This window comes from Monodelphis domestica, chromosome 3 (genome assembly GCF_027887165.1).
Source record: "Monodelphis domestica isolate mMonDom1 chromosome 3, mMonDom1.pri, whole genome shotgun sequence".
In the NCBI taxonomy this organism is placed as follows: domain Eukaryota; kingdom Metazoa; phylum Chordata; class Mammalia; order Didelphimorphia; family Didelphidae; genus Monodelphis; species Monodelphis domestica.
Window position 1 is genome coordinate 446,572,491 of NC_077229.1, and position 20,515 is coordinate 446,593,005.

Sequence of the window (20,515 nt, forward strand, 5' to 3'; positions counted from 1 at the left end):
TCCTATAACTCAAAGCCAGTGGTATTAAAGTAAATACTTAACAAATGCCTTTCTGAGAAAAAAAAAAGGTAAACACTCAAGTTTTATCTGAATTATTAACATCTCCCTCTATATAATCAACAAATAATAAATTCAGTCTGGATTCATGATATTTTCCTTTCTTGGCCTGAAAACTTAATTATTGGCTCTTGGAGCTGATTCCAACACATCTCTTCTTCCAACTGACATGCTGGAATGGCTAAACCCAAACACCAATGAGTACCAACTCATTGGTGCCATCCACATTTGCCAAGTCAAGAGGACATCCCAACATAGCCTCAAACTGTAGCTCCTCCAGGAAAAGTTAATAATGGGATTGAATAGCCTGTAAAGATAAGAGATACCTATCTATCTAGCATACTGATCAAGTCTGGTTGGGAAAGAGCTTTAAAAACCACCCAACAACACCCAGAATTGTCTTGTCTACATTACTATCAGAGATCATAAGATAAATGAACTGGAGTAGCTGTGTATTAGAATTTCTAAAGTACCCAAAGTTAAGAAATTTCTCCCTCCCCAGCATGAAAGGATCCTGAAGAGTTAGGTAATGACCCTCCATTAAATGTGCAGCACGTACTCTTTTAGCATGTGGGTCTAAGGATACAATGGGACATTCAAATCAGACCATGTGGCTTGACCTGTGGTGACAATTGTGCACATAAATCTCAAAAATAATGACTGAATGTTGCTCACATTCTCTATCCTAGTGCCATTGCAATGGTGTAATCTTGAAAGGAATTATGTGCATCTGGAGAGAACAAGGAAGTATCTTGTTTAGAAACATCTGTATCTGAAATGATTATTGGTTATAAAATGGGAACTAAATACACTATTAAAATTCTATAATGTGGAGTCAGCTTGTAGGTGAAAAACCTGAACCAAAAAAAAAAGGTTTTTTTTGAGGCAGGTGAAATTAGTTTCCTTGAACTACAAATAGCATCCTCAATACTGCTTTTGTCCTAATTAGCTTAAAGTGGACCAAGACTCAGTGTAGTTAACATTTCAACAAGAGCAATGCAAGGACCCAGGACAATTCTGAGGGGCTTATGACAAAGAACGCTATCCACTTCCAGAGGAAGAAATGTGGGAGTAGAAACACAGGAGAAAATGACTGCTTGATCACATGGTTTGATGGGGATATGACTGGGGATGGAGACTCTAAACGATCACCCCAGTGCAAATATCAATAGTATGGAAATAGGTCTTGATCAATAACATGTAAAACCCAGTGGAATTGCTCATTGGCTATGGGAGGGGGTTGGGAGGAGGGCAGGGAAAGAACATGAATCATGTAACCATGAAAAAATATTCTAAGTTAATTAATTAAACTTTTTAAAAAAAACCATCTCAGCAGGGGTCCAAGGCATGTATCTTCCTTCTCCAAGATCAGTCTGTCTTCCTGTTTCTGAACAGAAGTCTTGGGGATAAAATGCTGAATTTGCTGGTAGGCTGACAGTCAGAAAGACCTACTTTTGAATCCCCTTTCCAGCATTTTCTAAGTATGTGCCCACTGATTATCCTTAAAGCTCAGGTTCCTCAAGTATGAAATCAAGATACCTGTAGTAATCTACCTCATTGAGTTGTGAGACTCAAACAAGAGGCCATGTGTGAAATTCCATAGAGATACCAATTACTCTCTTAAAGCAGGCACAAATTGGGGTATGTGCCATAGTTGGCCTTTTGACAATGGGTCATATGCATTTATTAAGCCCTTATGGTGTACCAGACACTGAACAAAAGGGCTGTAGAGTCAAGCAGAAAGGTGGGACAGTCTCTACTTTTAAGGAGTTCACATTCCAACAGGGGAGGAGGCACAACACAAGAGATTTCACCTGTAAGCCAGATGGAATGCCAAGGGGTCAAGGAGAGAAGGTAAGGCAAATTAGCCTCATTTTAAGTTAGATCAGTGGTAATCTTGGGGAAATAGCAAGATCAGACACCAGACTGTAAGTGATAGAGAAATAAGCATAGCTTCTTTGCTTTATATGATCCAGGAAGCTTTATGCTAGAGGCAACAGGGAGACCATGAAGATTTTTGAGTAGGGAAGTTGGACCTGCCATTTAGGATTTGGCAGCTGTGTAGATGATGTACTGTAAGAAGGGTTGCCTTTATGTTAAATTAGCCACAGACTAATGTTTTTAATAGTTATTTCTTCCTTGGTTATCAACCTAACCCTAGCAATCCTTGTGCCCCCTATTTCTCCTTCAAGTTTGTTATGGGCTGGAAGACCAGAAAGAATTATCTGAATTGTAAGTATAAATAAGTTCAAGTGGCTTTGTTGTGATTTCTGTATGTAAAAATACACAATTTTTGATAAATGCTTAGAAGAAGCAAAACAGTCTTGAGTTCTAAAGAGGTCTTACACTTGTCAGAAAAGTGATGCCTGGGTAAATGAAGTAGTAGCTAATGGGGAGAAGTTAACTGGTTCTGGATCTTCCATTTGCTTATATAACATCTCAGGAAGTCCCTCCTCAGCCCTATTTGCAGGACTTGAGGTACAGGATCAGCAGAAATTCTGGACCACAACTAGCCTGTCAGCTTTGAAGCTATGGTCATGTCAGCAGAGTCACTGAACTGGAGATCATGTGACAAGAAATGCAGTTATGTTTGATTCACAGCAATAGAAAGACGAGTTAGGCATAATGCAGTAAAGGAGTGCCAAGCTCCATTATTTAGGGCTTTTATTGTTACAGGTTCTCTTAGGCATTTCATAGACTATTAAAATGAGATCCCTCTTTCCCTGGGTAAAGAAAGAGTCAAGCTGACTGAGACTCTAAAACAAGAAGTATTGCATGCTTGAATCACAGCAACTGAGCTCCAGTTTTCCCCCCTAGGTTATAGATCTCTTAACTCTGAGGTTTATGCTTACGTATATCTACAAAGTTTAATATCTGCTGGGGAGGAAGGGTAAGGAATCAAAGCTAATGAGAGATATCACCAAATAAAAATTCAGAAGTCAGGATCTCTGAGGTTCTGTATGTGAGAAAAAATGTGTGTGCTCAGGTATAGCTATTAGAACAGCCTCTGCCAGCTCCAGTGTCTATGTGAGAGGGTGCTTATACGCCCATGTAAACATGTATACACATACAGCAAGTAGTATCTCATGGATTGAATCCCTGACTATAGGCAGGTAACACTCCCCATCCTCAATCAAAAACCAATGGTGTGGTAGGCTCCCTGCTGAGGGAAAGGATTTAGTAGTCTTTCCTGCTTCTAGGTAGGAATACACATACATGTACACCCACCCCCGCATATATGTATACCCACATGTACTGAGCTATATCTGTACATCTCCGAGTGAGGTTGATCAGAGGCTTTTTAGAGCTGAAGCAGACTTGGAGATTATCTCCACACAGTTTAGCTTTGTAACTTTGGGCAAGATCCTTTGCCTCTCTGGGCTTCGATTTTTTCATCCTTATGCAGAGACCTCAGGAAGGCACAGAGGATTAAATAAACAATTTCCACTAATGCAAATCGAGTAAGTCCTGGGTTACAATTAAAATGAAGGGCAGGGGATGGATGCCAACTGAAAGATCTCTTGGGTCCTTTCTACACAATACTCAATGAGGAGGCAATGTGTCCTCTGTAGGAAGTGCTAGATTTTGAGTAAGAGGATCTGATTTCAGTCTTGGCTGAGGCTCCTTGGCCTACTAATTATAGCCTGGGGCAAGTCATTCTATCTTGTGCTTCAGGTTCTTCTTCTACTGGAGGAGAGAGTTGAATTAGATGGCCTCCAGCTTCCCTTCTAGCTCTCACTTCTAAGATCTTTGTCTAATGCCTCCATTTTACTGATTAGGAGAGAACCTAGAGAGGGAAGGTGATTTGCCTAAGGTCACTTGGGTATGAAGCAAGGGTCTGAATGTTTTTTCTGAAGGTCTACTCTTAGAACCCTGTGAGATGGAGTTAAGATGATAGGACACGAGTCCAACTATTTAAACAGCCACCTAATTGATCTCCATGCCTCAAATATCTCCCCACTCCAATCCATTCTCTACATAGCTGTTGATGTGATTTTTCCTTAAATGTAGCCCTGACCATGTCTTCTTCAATAAGGTCCAGCCATTCCTCATCATCAACCTGCTAGGCATTCAGAATTCCTTACAACATGACCCCTTCTCTCTCTTTCTTCCAGTCTTCTGACATGTAACAGACCCTTCATGGTAGAAACCACCACTACCCATCCCATGCTTAGAAGGCTCGTCCTCCTCACTTTTGCCTTTTAGAATCCCTGTTCAATCAGTTCAAGTAACACCGTTTTCTCCAAGAGGCCTTCCCCTCTAGGGTTATCTTCTATCTATTCTAGATATATATCCATGTGCTTATATATTGCCCCCACTATCTGCTTTGGCTAGAAACTCCTTGAAGATATGTTATTGATTGCTTTTGTCTTTGTATGTTCATAAATTAGCAGAGTGCCTGGGCATATAGTAAGTATATAATAAATGCTTGATTCATTCACCCGAAATACCAATGGTTGTCAAGTGTTCTGAAGGGAGGTCAGATTTTTTAAGTCTCCTATTCAGTGTCATCAGAGAAGACAAATCAACTCTATTAGGAGGAGAGAGTTTAGATAGCAACAATGAGATAATCTATTATGCTGCATATAAAATTTCTTGCAGATTTTGCATGTATGCAACTTTTATGTGTTGCATATAAAAGTTAAAAAGCAATTTCTTTAAGCTAACTAACAGATCTGGTACAAATGCTTCTTTTCCTGAAGGCAAAAGGATAAACTGACTTTTAAAATTTCCCTCCCAATCTTTGATTTTGCAATTTTCCTTTCAGCAAATAGTACCAGATGTGTGAAAGAAGAACTCTTAAGATCTTTTCCCACATTATGTCGCAAGGCCTTTAGGATTACATCCTTTGGAAGGTTGAATCAGTCTTATCTTTTATTTATAATTCCCTTACTGGGCAACTCGGTGTAGTCTGATGTGCCAGTGTCCCAAAAGGAATAATGTTCTTCCTTCCTAATTCTTCATAGTTAGAAAAGGGCCTCATTTGTCACAACAAGGCTTGAGACATCTATTTTAAGAACACCATTCCTAGGAAAAGAATATATTTAGCTGTTTCAATATTATTCATATGTGATACTTTACTCAGTATCACATTTTTAAGAAAACTTTCATTTATGACTTTGGGGCATTTATGACCTTTCCATGTGATGAGGACTTTTATTTATTACAAAAGTACTTACTGTCAATTATATAGAAGATAAGAGGCAGTATGATAGAGTGGGGGCGGGGTGGGGGAGAGCCTTGAGAGTTAAGAAGATCTGAGTTTGAGTCCTGCCTCTGACCTATGGTAGCTATGTGTCCATTGATCATATCAAAGGATTGTAGAATTAGAGGTTGAAGGCCCCTAGAAGCCAGATGGTCCAGCCCCATCACTTGGCTAGATGAGAAAACTGAGGTGAAGAGATAACTAAGTGTGCCAAGTAACTCTTTGCACTAAGTCACAAAGAAGTTACTTAGTTGCATCAATGGAGGGAAGAATAATAGAGATTGGAGGAGTTTACAATTTATCTTGCACCTATGGAAATCAGGGATTATTTAGTATCAATAATTGATGTAAGTATGACAAGGTGGAATAAGATGGGAACAAAGAATACATTAGAGAAGATGTCACAGAGGAGAGGGCAGATGAAGTTTATAGTACAATCTATACAGCTTGATTTTACTATAAAGTTTTTTCTAGGTCTCTGTCTGTCTGTCTCTGTCTGTCTGTCTCTCTCTCTCTGTCTCTGTCTCTCTCTGTCTCTCTGTCTCTCTGTCTCTGTCTCTCTCTCTCTCTCTTTATCTCCTATCTTTGTATAAATTCTAAGACAGCAGAGTGACAGGGCTAGACAGACACTTGGGATCAATTAAATCATCCAGGAACATCTAGCTAACAAAGTCTGACTTGAACCCAGGACCTCTTATCTCCAGGCCTGGCTCTTTATTCACTGAGCCAACCAGATGCCCCTCCAGTTTCAATTTAGTCTCCTTCCAGCCCACTTGGGAGTTTGTCTGCTTTTTCTGGCTCTGATATGAATGCTCCTGGCCTAGAATGCCTAAAATGAATTTGGAGATAGAGGAGGTGAGTCCAAATTCTGGCCCTGTCATTTATTATAGTCTCTTTTTATTTTTATTTCCTTACTCTGTTTTAGCATCAGTTCTAAGAGAGAAAAATGGCTAAGGCTAGTCAATTGAGGTTAAGCGACTTGCCCAAGGTCACCCAACCAGGAAATGTCCAAGGCCATATTTAAACCCAAGTCCTCCCAACTCCAGGTAGCATGGTGCTTGATCCATTGTGCTACTTAGCTGCCCCAGGTATGGTAAATCTTTAATAAAAACATGAATGTAGAGCTCCAACATTAATTTTCCTCAGAATTTTATCTTTCTTTAAGTTAAAAACAGAGAGTGATTTGATCAATACAATGGTCATACTTTATACTTATTAGTACATAAATTCTCTTCTATAGATTATAGCTCAGGGATTCTTAACTTCTTTTGGACCCCTTTGGCTATCTGGTGAAACTTAGGAACCCCTTCTTAGAATCTTGTTTTAAAATTACTTATTATATAGTTATTGTAATATTAACAAAAGGCAATTTTATAGAACCTGAATTAAAAGCCCTTGATCTAAAAATAGGTCATCTAGTTCATCCTTTCATTTTAAAGATGAGGAATATGAGCTCTATACCAGGTTAGTTAAGTGACTTCTCTAGGTTATGCAGACAAACACACACAAAACACTGCATTTGAATCCAGGGCTTCTGACACCAGTGCTCTTTCTATTGTTATGCTGCCTCCATTCTGTTAAAGGGTTTGTCCTATTCACTAAATACTTAATTTGTAAGCATACCTGATGTTGATAAAGTCTTATATCTTATGTAAGCTGACATAACTCATGTTTAAGAGGAAAAAATATAAAATGAATAATTTTAATTATATTAAATTAAAAAGGTTTTGTACAAACAAAAGCAATGCAACCAAAATTAGAAGGGAAGAAACAAACTGGAGAAAAAAAATTATAACAATATTCTCTGACAAAGATCTAATTTTCCAAATTAGCAAAAGATTGGAAAATGAGGGGGTGTCCCTCTATTGGGGAATGGCTGAACAAACTGTAGTATGTGATGGTGATAGAACACTATTGTGCTGTAAGGAATGATGAACTAGAAGATTTCTATGTGAACTGGGAGAACCTCAATGAACTGATGCAGAATGAAATGAGCAGAACCAAGACAACTTTATACACAGAAAATTAAACACTGTGGAAAGACTGAATGTAATGGACATTGCTAGTAGTAGCAGTGCAGTGATCCAGGACAATCCTGAGGGCCTCCTGAGAAAGCATGCTATCCACATCAGGAGAAAGAACTGTGGGAGTAGAAATACAAAAGAAAATATATGACTCATCATGTTTATATGGGTACATCATTTGGAGTTTTGGTTTTAAAAGATTGCTCTGTTGCAAAACTGAATATCATGGAAATGAGTATCAAAGTGATAACATTTGTACAATCCAGTGGAATTGCTTGTTGACTCTGGGAGGAGGGAGGAAAGAGAAGGGAAAGAAAGAAAATGTGTCATGTAAACATGGAAAAATATTTCAAAATAATAAATAAATAAAGACTAAAAAAAGAATTGACTAAGATTCCCCATGCCCAGATGAAGCAAGAGGAACCAAGGGTTCCAACCTCTAACAAACAACCTTACATCATGAGAACTATTTCAAGTCTTCCAGCATAGATGTATATAAATATATGAAATTTTTATATAATACATTCTATATAATTTTTATATAATTTATAATTTAATTATATATTTTTAAACATTTACCTTCTATCTTAGAATAAATATTGTGTATTGGTTTTAGGGTAGAAGAGTGGTTAAGAGCTAGGCAATGGAGGTCAAGTGACTTGCCCAGGTTCACACAGTGAGGAAGTGTCTGAAGTCAATTTTGAAGGAACCCATCTCTAGACCTGGTTCTCAATCCACTGAGTCACCTAGCTGTCCCCCCAATGGTAGACAGTATTTTTGTTGAGCCAGTCCTAATATTCACTATACTGATATGTACTAAAGGCAAGCTCTTTCTTGTGTATGAACCACACATTCTTTGTCAAGAAGTTCCTTTGCCCCTTACAAGGTATTCAGGTTATTTCCACTGAACTGTGACCCAGACCTCCTTCAGTAGGGTATCCTTAGCCACCATGGGGATGTGTCAATAAGAGAAGCAATTAATTAGTCATCCTCAAGTTTTCCTGGTTCATAAACAGCTTAGTGTTTAAGGGAGATGTTCCGCTAGGTAGGTCCTTTCAGAATCAGCCATAACGTAACCCATTAAAGTGCTTGTTGAGGATTACTGACTCCCCAAGCAGTGGACATTTCAAGAAAACAGAAGACTCCATCTAATCAAAGCTAGAGTTCTTCTATTTTTATGCTGTAGTTTATGGCCCACTCAGTCACTGAATGAAAAGGATAGTACATTGGGTCTCAGACTAGAGGTTAAGCAATGCATCTGAGCTGCAGGGTTAAGTGTCTGTTTTTCCCAGTCACTATTTTGTAAGACGTGTAGCAGTGGAGGACTCAATCCGATCATTTATTTCCTCAGCTGAACCCTCTGGTTCAGGGAAGATAAGCCCTCCTTCCAAAAACTACTTACTTCAATTAAAAAGATGAGTCTGCAAAATTGAATATGTATCCTTTTTATCTGTTTTGTTTTAAGACAGAAGAACAGTAAGGGCTAGGCAAAGGTGGTTAAGTGTCTTGTCCAGGCTCACACAGCTAGGAAGTGTCTGAGACTAGATTTGAACCCAGGTTGTCCTGATTCTAGACTTGGTGCTCTATCTACTGTGCTGCCTAGTTACCCCCTGAGAAACTATCCTTACATTTTAGTGAGCAGAACAAGTCATCTGGGACTTCTTGCTTCCTGGTACTTCAATATAGCCATGATAATGTTGGAAGCCATCTACATCTCCCTCACTAAATATGAGGAATCTGAGCCTAGACAGGTTGGTTAAGTGACTTCCCCAAGGTCACACAAATTAACACAAGAAATTGGATCTGAATCCAGGGCTTCAGAGACAGGGCTACTTTGTTTAACTGTCTTCATTCATTTAAAGACTAGAATGCATCCAATGTGTATCCTATTCACTAAATACTCAATTTGTAAGCACACCTGAATGATCATGACCCATCCATACTGTCTCATCTTGAGTATTTTGTTTTGTGGCTTGTGAGTGTGTCATCCCATAAGCACTTCTTAGGGAAGCTAACCAACATAGTGGAGCTCACTTGTTCTTGTTAGGAACATGTAACTTGAACTTTAGATGCTCAAACTCACATGCATTTTCACTTCTCAAAACAACAACACATATAGGACAGTAAGACTTTTCAAAGGGATAGTATACTTTGTTAACCTTAAACTAACAAGTAGGCAGCTTTTTGCTGATCTAACCTCACCAAAGCTTCTTTGAGAAGGAATTCTGGACATTTAGCAAACACAATCTGGTGGCTACTTTAACGTTTGTGCTTAGAATTTCACAGAAAGGTCAAAGTTATTAGATGGTCATTAATTTCAGCTATTGTGGAGTGTGGCAGTACTTTTTAATGGCATTTTCAGGTGTTCGAATTGCCCCAAGTAGTCTGAGTATTCTGCCTAAAAGTTAGACCACTTTCTTCTTTCCACATGATCATTGTGACCCTAATAGAATATGCGTTCAGCTGCCTATGATGAATGAACAGAGGGCCTGAAATGAGAAACCTTAAACTTGAGCCAAAATATACTTTATGAAAAATGAGCAAAATCTCATTAAATATCTTTAACAAGGTGACTCCATGAAAGCTAAATTCCCCCCAAAGGAAGCCACATCTTCCATAATTTAGGCTGATAAGGATTGTACCAAGTTGCTTATCTTTCTGTTATGGGTACATCCTACTAGTCATCTAAACATTCATTAGAGGGGACAGCTAGGTTGACTCTGTGGATTGAAAGCCAGACCTGAAGATGAAAGGTCCCAGGTTCAAATATGGTCTTGGGTACTGCCTAGCTGTGTGACCCTGGGCAAGTCACTGACCCCTCACTTCAAAGCTCTTACAGCTCTTCTGTCTTAGAACCAATACATAGCTTAGATTCTAAAAAGGAAGGATTAAAAAAATTAAGCATCTACCACATTAAAGGCACTGGAAATAAAAGGGTATGTGCAAATATACATATATACAGCTACAGTTACACACACACACACACACACACACACACACACACACATACATACACCCCCCACACCCCCCAGCCTCTGCCCTCAAAAAGCTAACTTTATTCTCTTTGGAGGAGTTGAGTTAGAGAAAATATGTCCTCAAAGGGAGAAGTCAACAACTTTCCTAGTTATGGGTTCAATTTTCAGTCTATGAATATGTCAGGAAAATAAAAACAGACTTTTCATTTAGGAAATATCAACAGCCAGCGAACCTGACAGGCTCTTCTCTCCACCTTCCAAAAAGATTAATCCCTACCCTATGGGCCTTAGTTTAATCAGTTAAATTATGCAAGATAGCTTCAATCAAGCACTTTCTCAATTATCAGGCCTCAGACATTTCAAAGCTATGTGACCCTGGGCAAGTCACTTAACTCCCACTGCCTAGCCCTTACTGCTCTTCTGCCTTAGAACCAATACTTAGTGTCAATTTTAAGAGAGAAAGTAAGGATTTAATTTTTAAAAAAGGATTAAGGAAGTCTAGGTTCAGTTGTGATCTAATGGACAAGGCATTTAAACTTTTTTTGTGGCTTTATCTTTAAATTGGGATAATCCTTGTGCACTTACTTCACAAGGTATTTGGAGGAAAGTGTAAGCCTTAAAGTGTGCTGTAAATGAGTCTCATCATGGTCTGCTTTGAAGATTGGGGCATTTCCACCTAGGTAGGAGGGGAAAATACATTTCAGGTAAAGGTCTGGGTGTAGCTATGCAGGAGGCATGTCTGGGAAGTAGGAGATAGGTAAGGATGATCAGACTGGTCTGGAGCAAAGTTCATTTGAAAGAACAATAGGATTTAAGATAGGCAAGAACTGTGGGGAACTGTCCTGTGCCCTATTTCCTCCCTCCCCCTCCTCCCCCCCCCCCATCTTGGTAAACTCAGCTCCCATGAGTTCAACTATCATCTCTTTTCAGACACCTTTCAGATCCGTATCTCCAACCCTGGTCTCTCCTGAACTATTCTGTAGCATGAACTGCTTATTCACCGTCTCCAACTGGCTATCTCATGGGGATTTCAAACCTAATATGCCCAAAGGAAAAACATCATTTTTTCCTTCCCCTTTTAACTTGCTTGCTTTATCATCCTTCCAAGGGGTCTTCACCCCTTTCTCCCCCTGCCTCTTACCCACCAACATCCAACAAGTTGCCAAGTCTTTTCAAATTTCCCTCTAAAACTCTTGCACTTTGCATCTGTCCTCTTCTCTCAACTCATACCACAACCATCCTGGCTCAGGTTCTCATCACCTAAACAATTTCAGCCTCATCATCGATCACTCCCCTCCTAACCATTTTTCACAGAACCACCAAAGTGAAGTTTGCAAAGTATAAGTCTGACTGGGCCACTGCCCTCTGCTCAAGGAGCTCTGGCAGTTCCTTCTTGTTTCTAGGATAAAATAGCATCTCTTCTGCTTAAAGCTTTAAAACCTTTCACCATGTGTCTCCAAACCTCCCCCTTCCAGGATAGCAGGTGTCCCTCTCCTTCACACATTCTACATGCCAACCAAAAGGACACACTTGCTGATCCCTGTGCCTCTGTCCAGACAACTTCCCCATGTATGAGATGTACTCCCTTCCAGAATCCTTTGCTTTCCTCAAAGCTCAGTTCAAATACCACTGCCCACAAAAAGTCAATCCTAATTGCCCTCATTTTGCTTTGAACTTCGTAGTGTTATTTCCACTATTGAATACAAGCTTCACGAGGGCAAAGCTTTCAGTTTTGTCTTTGTAGGCACAATGCCTAGCACCTAATGGGTGTCTAATAAATCCTTTATTGAACTGCAGACATATTATACAAAAAAAGACTAGTAGACAAGACTTGGGACTCTGGGTTCTAATTTGATCTTTGCCACCAAAGCTGGTGGCAAAGTTTGGGAAAGCCAAATGACTTCTCTTGTCACTATCTAATATGAGCGAATTGAATTAGATTACCTGGAGTCCCTCCTGTTCAACGGTGAGGTTGTCAAGCAGGGAAGAGAGACGTGTTATGTGTGTAGGAAGCACAAAGCCAGAAAGGACACAAATACTTTTGCTTTCGGTCAGTATAGATTCCTATTTGGAGGCTCTATTTTGGATCTGTTATTGAAGCAAGACCATCTTCATTAGACTTTGAGGTCTTTAGAGTCAAGGTGCTAAGTAACTTCCATATTAGAAGCGAACAGAATTGCATTAGTTGTGGAAGTCATTGAAGTGTTTACATACACCAAAGGGAACAATCTTTGTGAAGGCAGTCCATTTTATAACAAAATATCAATGAGACTCAGAGCATCCAAAGGAACATTGCTTCTTCTACAATATAAGGAAGATTATCATAGCCAAAGTCTTCATTTTTTAAATGAATGAATGAATGAATGACTTTAAAAAAAGAACCTTTGCTTTTTGTCTTGAAACCGATAAACAAAGTATTGGTTCCAAGACAGAAGAGCAGCAAGGGCTAGGCAAGCGGGATTGAGTAACTTGCCCAGGGCCACAGAGCTGGGAAATGATTAAGACCAAATTTGAACCCAGGGCTTATGTGTGTTGCTCATTATAAGTAACCTTACTGAAGGCAAGTAGATAAAGCTTTCTATGTACTTAAACTCCCCAAACTAAAAGTGTAGATCAAGCTGAAGCTTCCCATTTTGAAGTGTTCTGTTCCCTACCATGAAGACTTGCATGTGATATTGTAAATTTGGAAAGGTCGCCACTTGTTCCTTAATGAAGTTTTCATTTGTTATATGCAGATCCCTAATTTGGTGGGGAACAAAGCAATACACATTTCCACTGATTTGTGGATTATTCTCATGAACAGAAGGAAGTAAAGAAGTCAGTCCAAGAGGCACTCATTAAGGGAAGTCTCAAGATCCGGCAATGGGCATTCAGTTATCTCCTTGACTGTCAAGATTATCGCTCCAGACTCTTCTGTTCCCCAATGACTTTAAGTGCAGTATTTCGTGAGTGTAACTTTGGAAGTCTATTGTAATCTAGAAGAGTGTTGGAAGGAGTTAATACTGTAGTTTGTGTGGATCACTGGCTTTTGTGATAAGAATGAAGAGCGATTTGTTGGCAAGTGTTGCCAATGATTTTGTCTTGGTACAAAGGTACTACTGTGTTTAAGGCTACCCACACAGTTGTATGGTACAGAGAACAGAGGACAATACTTTCCAATTTGGTTTTACCAAGGTAGAGTAACAACAACAACAACTTACATAGTGCTTTAAAGTCTATGAAATATTTTTACATTTGATCCTCCCAATAGCCTGGGAGATGTCCCCATTTTACACATAAGTATTATGTGTACATAATACACATAAAGCTGGGTTGAGGTTAAATATGATAATAGCTAGCATGTGTTACTTTAAGGTTTACAGAGTACTTTATATAAGTTACCTGATAGATGTGCCCAAAGTGACATAGCTATTAAGTCTGAGGCAAGACCTGAACTCAGATCTTTTTCTATATTCACTTTTCTATTCACTATAGGAACTAGAGTAGAGAAGTACTAATACCTTTTAATTCCTGGAAGCTGTGCCTTTCTAAATGTAGCCATACATTGATTGCATTAGTCTTTTTGATTGCTACTTACATTATTGATTTTTATGGTATTTGTAATCCACTAAAGCCCTCAAAACATTTTATTTTCAAATGAACTACTGTCTAATCAAAGCTCCATCATCTTGTACTTGTGTAATAGATTTTATTTTATATCCAAGACTGTAGAGTTATCTTTGGTGACATTCTTCTTAGTAGATTCAACCTAAAGCCTCTAGCCTATTGAAATCTTTTCTGATTATGTCATCTAGATGGTTAACAAAGATTCCTCTTAGTTTTATTATCTGCTAATTTGATAAGCATGCTATCTATCCCTTTAATCAAGTGCTTGATAAAAATATTCAGTGAGATGTGTTCAGTGGACAGATCCCATAGAGACCTCACTGGAGACTTGTTAAAGTGGATTCCAAATCAATGACCACCTTTTGAGTTCTGCTGTTTAACTACACTTAAATTTAACTATAGCATTATCTAAGCAGGGGTCTCCAAACTACGGCCAGATGCAGCCCCCTGAGGCCATTTATCCGGACCCCACTGTACTTCCCAAAGGGGCACCTCTTTCATTGGTGCATGACAGTTGCTCATGTACAGCACTACTTCCAGTGACATAATCCTTTGTGTGGTGCCTTGTTCTGAGAGTAACTGAATGAGAACGAGGCACTGCGCAAAGGATTATGGGGCTGCACAATGGAAGACATCATGGTCTGGGGGGGAGGGGATTCCACACTGTGTATACTGCTGCCCAGTATAGTGGTGGCAGTGATGGGCCTGTGCAAGGTGTGACAGGCCCATCCCAGCCAGAGCTGCAGCCTCCGCTATCCCAGAGAACAGTATACAGATTTGTTTATAGTTTTTTTTATAGTCCAACCTTCCAACAGTCTGAGGAACAGTGAACTGGCCCCTTGGGTAAAAAGTTTGGGGACCCCTGATCTAAGGCAAAACTCTATCCTTTGGAGAGCATAACACTTTACCATAGTAATTCCCACCTTCCTCAAGTTCTATCTGATCTCCCTTCTTTAGAATGCTTCCCAGGGACAGCTGGGTAGCTCAGTGCATTGAGAACCAGTCCTAGAGACGGGAGGTCCTAGGTTCAAATCTGGCTCAACCACTTCCTAGCTGTGTGACCCTGGGCAAGTCACTTGACCCCCATTGCCTAGCCCTTACCACTCTTCTGCCTTGGAGCCAATACACAGTATTGACTCCAAAACGGAAGGTAAGGGTTTTTTAAAAAATTTTAAAAAATTAAAAAAAAAAGAATGCTTCCCTCTGTTTATTTCTTCCTAGTTATCTAGTATAGAGTCTGTTTGTAGATAACTGCTTGATATCTCTCTCCTTTGACTATGAGATCCTTGATGGCAGGGGGCTATCTTTTGCCTTTCTCTCTATCTCTAGCCCTTAGCACAGTGCCCGTCACATAGTAGGCGTTAATAAATTACTAACTTTAGGAATCACTTTGTTAAACATCTAGGTTAAATTAAACCTGTATGATTTACCTACTTGGGCATATTGAGGGAATTAAATGGAAAAGAACATCTTTAGTTAGTCTACATAATAGCTGTAAGAATTAAGGATTATCACTGTAGGCTTATGATAACTTGTCACCTGAAGCAGCTAGACGATGTAGTGGAAGGCATACTGAGCCTCAAGTCATCTGACTTCAGTCATTTACTAATTGTGTGACCTTGGGCAAGTCACTTTGTCCGTTTGCCTCAGTTTCTTTAACTGTAAAATCCACATAAAAAATTTTGGCCCTCCCTTCATACCAAAGAAGTCTGAATGCTTTCTTTTTCATTTATGGAATGTTTACAATGCCTTATTGTAAAATTTGGGTTAAGTATGTATCTCTGAGTTCCTAAACTTTTTGGGTTTCTAAATTCTGTGTCATCTGCAGCTTCTGCAAAACTCCCCCAAATTCCCATTTAATTTCTTATGCAGACTCAAGATATATGAAATCCCATGATGGGGAAAGTCACACTGTAAAAGGGATAACTGGATTCAAGCAAACTGGACTACTTGTTAGGGATATTAAGGAGGATCTTTGTACTGAACAGGAGGATAGTCTATAATCTTCCTTACAACAATGAGAGTTCCTGGGAACATTGAATATATACCATCACACCAAAGTCCCAACTTTTTGATCTATATTCAGCTAATGGGTCTTTCCCTAGCCAGGGGGTGCAGGAAAAGAATTTCTGGGTTTGGTCTATTCCTAGTGTCTGTGGTGCTCAAGTATAATACTGAGTTTAGAGGACACTCAGGGGATGGAACTTTGCCTGCCTCGGTTCCATTTTTTATCAATCTATTTGCCCAGTTAGGACAGTTACCCGACTTCTCTTACTGTCCACAAAACCCAACTATTTCAGGTCAGTCACAGAGTGACCTTTTCTTCCCCATGGTAGGAAAATACTTTGTTCTCCCTTCTCTCATGATACCGAACTTCAATATCTGTCCATGTCTTCTCCAAAATGAAGCCTCCATGGAGGGCAGAAAGAGAGAGATTGCCTTGGACAACGTTGTACTGCTCATGCCATCAAACAGGCAGGCAAATACTTGTTGGTGAGATTTTCCTTATGATGGTAGACAGTCATGGAAATTTTTCCGGTGGGGCAGGGAAAGTAAAAAAAAACAACAACAAAAAACCCTCAGGACATTAGAGTTGGTGTATCTTGAGCACTTTATGCCTTGATTGCCATAACAGATTGGGTGAGGGAGATAGACAATATGTTACTATACTATGCCCTGCTGTTGGCTTTCTCCTAATATCAGGAGTCACACCAATTTGTGACATTTATTAGAAAGGTACTGATAGTATAAAGAAAATGAAATGGTCCTTGCTCCCAGGAAGCTTACATCCTATTAGGGAAGAGGGGGAAGGTGGCTACCACATGTAAGGTAATTTGAGGGGAAAAGAATTCCTTGGATTTTATGATGTCATTGCCCAACTCAAGAACCTAGAGTTCCCCCATAAGATCTCCACTCAATGCCAAATTCTCCAGATTATGGAACCACACCTTCCAATTCATATGTGAACAACCACTTCCCCTGAACATATTTCTTCAGAGCTCCATGCCTTTCTTCATGCTGTCTCTTATTACAAGTCTAACTCAAAAATATTCAATGTTCTGCTTAGGTTGTACCTTCTTCAGTGAGTCTTTCTGCCTCCACCAACATTTGTCTATACAAAATCTTGGAATTATTTTTGTATCTTTCCCTAGTAGTTTTTTTAAAAAAAGAGTTATGTTATATCCAAAAAGACTTAGCTATTTGTGGGTAGATACCATGCTTGTAAAATTTAAGGCTCCAATGTGCATTAAAATAGTCCTTACTTTTCATTTCAATATAAATCTAGAAGAAATGATGAAACATTTAAATAAAAACTATATTTCAAGAGCCCCAATCAAGATCCTATGAGAATCACCTACAATTTATGTGTCTTTTTCAGTAACTAACTCAATGCTTGACTTAAAAGAGTGGGATAAATTTTGGGTTGAACTCTTACTATTGATAGCTTTGATACTAAGATAGTTTTTCTATCATGAAACCTAATACAACTGTCAGTTTCTATTCTAATTCATGGTGTATTTTTAAAGAAAAACCCATATCTTCCATCTTAGAATCAATACTGTATATTGGCTCCAAGGCAGAAGAGTGGTAAGGGCTAGGCAATGGGGGTTAAGTGGCTTGCCCAGGGTCACACAGCTAGGAAGTGTCTGTGGCCAGATTTGAACACAGGACTTCCCATCTCTAGGTCCTACTCTCAACCCCTTGAGTCACCCAGCTGCCCTCGAATTCATGGTGAATTAACACTAGCATATCACATTAAGCCAGAATGGGTTCTCTGATTAAAAAGTGATTTTAAAATGATTGTAACAAAAATTAAGTATGAGTTTCATAATGGTATTCAAAGCTTTCTCCAATTCATCCCAGCCTCCCTTCTCCTACTCTAACTGAATTAAATTATTAGACATTCCTTAAACACTTTATAGCTTCTTCCTACTTGTTCCTGTGTTGATACCATTTTCAAATTATAATCTTCTCTTCCTAATAAAGAAACTGACATTTCTTGGTACTTTGCATATGATCTTCCAACCATAAAGTACATAGAGAGCTAACCTCAGCCATACAGATGGGCAAATCACCTAATCTTAGCAAGTTATTTAAGGCATTGAGAAAGAAGTTGCTAAATTCCACTGGTAAAGGAATTTCTTCATCTGGAATTTCCTTAGACTAAACACTGGTTTGGTCCCTTAGAGGTACCTCATATTATAAATGAGGAAAGTAGGGCTCAGAAAGTTTAAGTAACATGCCCATAATTATCCAGCTAATGATTATTGGTGATAAGACTGGAACTCAGGACATCCTGATGCCAAGTTCCTCTACTGAAATATTATTTCAATCACTGATATCAAGATTTCAACTTATTCTTAAGGCTCAATTTAAATGCCACCACCACTATCCTGGCTAGAAGTAAGTTCACATGTCTGAAGACATATAATGCTTTGGGCATATATATAACTCATGTAGCACTTGAGCAAAACAATATGTGATTTGGGTTATGTCATATTTCCTGCCAGATCACAGCCTATAAAAATTCTTTGTACCTACTCCCACTGATGGCACAGAGTTTCTGAACAGTAGATATTCCACCCAATGGTTGAATGGGTATAGATCACCAGTAGGCTATAGAAGAAAATTTTGTAGATATTAAGTTGCCAGTTCATTATGTAAGCATTATTACAGTCCAAGAAAATTTTCCTATTCCAGATGTTACTCTGGACATTATGTTCAGCAGCACTTTTTATACTTTTAACAGGAACATGACCATTTGGACAATTATGGCTTTTTAGCAGAACCAATAGCATGGGTGCAATACCTCTGTCTGTGGTGACGCTCAGGAAACCAAGATGAGGTTACTGTACATAAGCTGAGTTACCCATCTTCTAACAATACACCTGGATTTAAAGAGCAATCTTTAAATAAAAGTGTCATTGTCAGTTTGCTGGTTGCTTTTAAAGGAGTTTGCTGGAATTACTTTCTGGATTTGTCTCAACATTTAAACCACTTGATGTGGGACTTCTCCTTGGGTCAAGCCCAAAATACTTGTGTAGAGCCTTCTAACATTGTCATGAGGGCAAATTATAAATAAGACCAAGATATCTTATATATAAAAACAAATGGAAACTCAGCATTTTGTATATATGTGTTGTGACTATTTTCTCGTAAGATTTGTCTTAAAAGGTGGAGCAAAGAAAAATATAGTTTTAAAAAGTAGAATCAATAGACATTTAAATTACTGACCACTTTAGTGAGTTTAGTAGAATAGCACAAAAGCTTCTAATTTGAATGACCTGCTATCCAAAATGAGATTACTTAAGAGCTTTGATAAAGGAGACAAAGGCATTTCAAAGGTCTTTATATCAGGAGCCTTCATCTTGGGGTCTGGAAATATTTTAACATTTTTTTTTAATTTAGTAATTGTACTTCAATATGACAACAGAAAAAAATAATTGGTTTCTTTTGGAATACTCTATATTTTATTCATTTTAATGCATTATCTGGGGACCTATAGGTTTCATCAGGATGCCAAAAGGGTTTGTGACATATAAAAATGCTACTAACAATATACAATGAGACCAAGGAGAGAAGTGAATGGAGCTCTGGGTCACCGGAATGAGATTAGTGGATAAGTATAGTACTCTGGCCTAAATCATCTGAGAAATGGAAGTTACTCATTTTATTTTACTAGGAAGTAAAAAACATTCTTGTTAAATCATTGCAATTACAGTCATTAGTACTCAGTCATGAAAATTATTGATTCAACTATTACTTATTAAGCATTTACTTCCACAAAATCTGGTACAGAATCCTGGGAGAAAGGAAAAGATAAAGACATTATCCTTGCCTTCAGGGGGGTTTACAGTCTAGTCTTAAGTCTGAATGCTTTATCTCCCTTTGAAAGTGTGGTGAAAAGAGGTTCAAGAATTTATGAGGTGGGGTTGGATTTTTAATTTGGTAATTTAATTACTATATAATATAATATAATATAATATAATATAATATAATATACAATATAACTACATACTACTAAGAAACTCACTTTAATATACCACTAAGAAATGGTTGCACCACACACAAGAAAAATTAATTTCGTAACAGGAATACCCTACAAAGATAGCTGACTTAGTGATTAAATTCTAGATTGTAAGTGCCAAGCAGGCAGGGATCATGAGATTTCTACACTTTGTATTTCTGTATTTCTACACTTTGTATCTCAAGTAACCTAGAATAATGCTCTGAAAAATATAAGTACTTAAGAAGAATTGGCTGAACTGAATATGAAATATTCCAGGAAAGATGTCCAGTCTGGATTCCTTTGAGTTGTCTTGTCTGCCATTCCAATATTGACAAAAGCTGATGGAACATGAAATTGACTTGAGCATTCACTGCTACTATGAGGAGGGAATAATGCAGAGTCTATTGGGAATGCCAGGCATGCTGCTGTTTTTGTTTTTGTTTTTAAATCTCTAGTAGAACCCTGTTTTGTTTAGATTTGGACGCCCTAGAAATATTCCTCCACTCCCCATAGAATAGTTAGACCAACTTGCATTCCCAGTTCTTAGTACAATGCCTGGCACATGATAAAAAATGTAGATTAATTAATTGTTCCTTAAAAAAGTCAACTTGTCCAGATTTCCCATTTCTTAATATGC

At 38.5% G+C, this 20,515-nt stretch overlaps 1 protein-coding gene across 4 annotated transcripts in view; it reads right to left on the reverse strand.

Moving 5' to 3' along the window:
- DAB2 (DAB adaptor protein 2) overlaps window positions 1-20,515 on the reverse strand; it is a 68,459-nt gene that overhangs the window by 41,220 nt on the left and 6,724 nt on the right. The window lies entirely within an intron of this gene.